At 38.3% G+C, this 3,914-nt stretch overlaps 1 long non-coding RNA gene across 2 annotated transcripts; it reads left to right on the top strand.

Moving 5' to 3' along the window:
* Nucleotides 1–1,533: 1,533 nt before the first annotated feature.
* LOC136254427 (uncharacterized) lies at nucleotides 1,534–2,465 on the top strand. 2 transcript variants are annotated; one of them, XR_010700476.1, is made up of 3 exons: nucleotides 1,534–1,839; nucleotides 2,255–2,309; nucleotides 2,368–2,465. It is a non-coding gene; the product is annotated as an uncharacterized lncRNA (long non-coding RNA). The 2 variants fall into 2 exon arrangements; XR_010700475.1 differs by having other exon boundaries at nucleotides 1,534–1,891.
* The last annotated feature ends 1,449 nt before the right edge of the window (nucleotides 2,466–3,914 follow it).

Here is a 3,914-nt window from a genome sequence, read left to right as displayed (position 1 = left end):
AACGTTTCCTTTAGATAGATAAGACCAGCTCAGTAGCATTCATGCTTTCAGCATTGAATTTTCATAAACATTTACAATTTTTTAGTTAAAATTGCCACCAAATTCAATCTCAGAAAGTTGAAATTTCTTTGGAGAGCATAGCTTCATTATAGCCTGATAGCTATTATAGCAGTATAGCAATTTACAATATGACCTTCAGCTTTCTGGCTTATCTGTTAAACTCGAGATTGGTTATGTAGGACATTTTATGCCAGACACAATTGCCCAAGTGGCCAATATGCTTGTAAAGTGGCAAAAAAGACTGTAAGATCCCTGTTTGAGCAGGCTGCTCGCACTGCTATCTCCTACACCGCCACCCCGCCCGCATCAAAATTCTGGCTGATGAGAAGGAATCTACTGTGCCTGGCCTTAACAAATTTCAGTCAAAATTGCCACCAAATTCAATCTCAGAACGTCAAAACTGATTTCCTGGGGAATGGGGGGGGGGGGGCTCTCTTAGAAAGCGCATGCTTCGCATTTCGCGGAGTGGAGTCACTTCTATCTGTGCTGTGCTCCACCCACACCCCCAGGCTCCCTTGGCAAAATCCTACTGAGATCCGGTGGCGGGTCTCGAGCCACTGAAACGCGAGACAACACCTAGCAATATATTGTCCGTATTGCGCTCGCCGCTGTGGATTAACACTAGTATTCATATAAACAGTGGCTCCAACGCTCATCTTAGTTGCTCCAATTAACGCACAGTGTAGCAAGTATGTTCTCGTAACTTCGATGTTGCAAAGTCGATAACATACCGCTGGAAATAAGTCACTGGGATACATGCATACAGGTATATTAAACTAAACGTACATACAAAACTCACTGTATTGATAAAGTGCCACGCCCTTTCAAAAATGAATAGTTAGCTAATGCGCATGCACGTGTTTTAATAAAATTAATATTAATCTATTTATTTATTTTCCAAAAATGTGCAGCCTCAGTTTGAGGATTAACGCACATATGAAACATGTATACAAAATGTTTTACAATATGATTGATTATGGGATTACTGATTGGTAGGAAAAAGTAATAATAATTTCAGTCGGTACTTAAAAATTTGTAATGATTGTTGTTGGATTAGGTCAGCTGGGAGTGAATTCCACAGTCTAATTGATCTAGGGAAGAATGAATTACTGTACTGATTGGTCCTTGCATAGATATGATGAAATCTTTGGTCGTGTCCTCTGGTGTTAGAAGTGACAGGGATTAAATCAACAGGAGATATATCAGTGAGATTATGAACAATTTTGTAGAGGAGGGTGATACTGGATACTTGTCTGCGGTATTCTAAGCTGGGAATATTAAGGTCAATGAGCATGTTAGTCACGCTGCTGAAATGCGAGAAGTCAGCCATAATGAATCTGGCAGATTGCCTCTGTACTCGTTCAAGCTTATCAATGTCTCTTCTGATGTGAGGGGACCAGACAGGATTGGCGTATTCCAAGATTGGTCTTATCATGGCATCATAACATTTCAATTTGATTTGAGTTGGGCAGGATTTAAGATTTCTCTGTAGGAATGCTTTGACTGATAGAGCTTTGGATATGATGTTAGTAATGTGTGTGGACCAAGACAAGTCATTGGTGATTGTAACTCCTAAATATTTAGTAGATGAAACTTCTTTGATAGAGATGTCATTAATGGTGTAGTTGTACGTGATCGGATTGTGTTTACGAGTGATTCTCATGAATACACTTTTATCAGGTTTAAAAAACATACCAGATCTAGTGCCCCATTGTGATAAGGAGTTGAGATCATTTTGAAGTGATAAACAGTCGGATGTAGAGTGAATAACAGTATAAAGTATGGTATCGTCAGCATACAGACCAATGTTGGCATTGATTGATAATGGTAGGTCATTAATATAACATAAAAATAATAGAGGGGCTAAGATTGTTCCTTGGGGGACACCCGAGTTAACTGCATGTGACTCACTGGTTGAACCGTAAAGAATTACTTGTTGATGCCTACTGATGAGGAAGTTTTGTAGCCATGTTAGTAATTCCCCTCTAATACCATAGTAGGATAATTTGTTACATAAACGGTGATGGGGGACTTTATCAAATGCCTTAGATAGATCTAGAAAAATGATATCAATTTGAAAGCCAGAGTCAAGTGATTTAGAAATGTTGTTTACGGTAGTAATAAGTTGTGATTCGCATAATCTTCTAGGTCGGAAACCATGTTGTTGGTCATAGAGAATATTTATTGATTCTAGGTGAGAGAAGAGATGAGTGTGAATTAGGCGCTCCATGATCTTGCAGCTGATACTGGTTAGCGATATTGGTCTGTAATTGGATGCAAGTGTTTTGTCTCCTTTTTTGAATACAGGTACAATATTAGCACGTTTCCAGTCCATGGGAAGTTCTCCTTGATGAAGTGATGAATTGATGATCAGAGTTAGTACTGGAGCAATTTCTTGAGAGGCTAAAATAATCGTTGAGGATATTAGCTTTGTGGACGGAATCAGTGATGGTATGACCATTATGTGACAGTGGGGGTATTCCAACGTGATCCAATTTTTGCTTTTTGATATATGACCATAGTTTTTTTGAATTAGCTGTGGAACTGGAGTCAATGAGCTTCGAAAAGTAGTCATTAATCACAGTAATGTTGAAAGGTTAAATTTTCCAACTGGTCTAACAGTCACAACTCCAGGTCACAAAGCTGTTAACCAGCTAGCTAACTGATATAATTCCAATGAAGCAGGCTGATAGTAGCAGATAGCTCAACTAGCTATATACTGCATATTAATAGCTAAGATATGTTTGAGCTATGTGTCATATTCATTACTGTCCACATTATATCCTTTGTTGCCGTTTTATTAATTACAATTTGGACCAGTATTTTAATGATTGTTTATTCTGTAATATTAATTACTAGGCAGGCAGCACAGCGGATTATACAATATTATATTACACAGATTACTGATACTAAGTTACTATGTTACAATTGCCTACAATTTGGTCACTCAACAACCCTAACCTGGCAGTAGCTGTGGGTGTAATTACATGGTGATAGCTTTAGTAGATTAGGAGTTATGATTAGCCAAACATGGATAATTGGAAAGGCTATAAGACCCCTTTTCGCAGACCGGGTCACATATTAGCTATCACCAACTGGCAAAAAGCATTTTATACAGAGCTTCATTATAATACCAGTATCTGTTCCCTAAGCAAGTTAGTTATGCCAATACGGTTCTGTTGAATCTTGTATCTTAATCTTATCAAGGGTTGCCAGCTACAGTGTAACTATCTGTAACACTGAATTCTCTTTCTGTTAGAACCAGCTATTCAAAATGGCATTGTTTTATACGAGATGAATAAAACCTGAAGGGAATATGCATCACTGAAAAAGCCATGAAACAAGGATTGCAGGTGGTGGTATTATAAACCACAAATCCCTATTTTGACTTTCTGTTAGGAATGTGGTGATTATGCCAGCATAAGTTCGAGCATAATGGGTATGTGTGGGAATCAGGAATTATGTCTAGCATTTTGAGGTGATTATAAAGCTTTAACAGTAGGAAAATCTGCAGACTGCACAATTCCGTTAAAAAGATCGATTTACTCTAATAAAGCAGTCACGTTGACATGAAATACTCTAATACAGCAACCAGCTAAAGAATTTAAGACTATTTAAAGCTTAAACATCAATGAAAATGGTCTGATACAGTAATACACTGGCATTATTAGCCAATTATGGTGGCATAATTTTGGGAATAACAGGGGCGTAGGCAGGATTTCCAAAAGGGGGGTTCTGCCCTAAGTATAGAATCTCCACAGCGGGGGTCTGGGGCCGTGTACACGTGTACACGTGTAAACATGTGTATTCTTATAAATTCATTCGCAATAGCGAGTAGAGGTACTTGAATTCCT

The sequence above is a fragment of the Dysidea avara genome, chromosome 4, assembly GCF_963678975.1.
Source record: "Dysidea avara chromosome 4, odDysAvar1.4, whole genome shotgun sequence".
Classification (NCBI taxonomy): domain Eukaryota; kingdom Metazoa; phylum Porifera; class Demospongiae; order Dictyoceratida; family Dysideidae; genus Dysidea; species Dysidea avara.
This window is presented reverse-complemented; position numbering and strand designations above follow the sequence as displayed.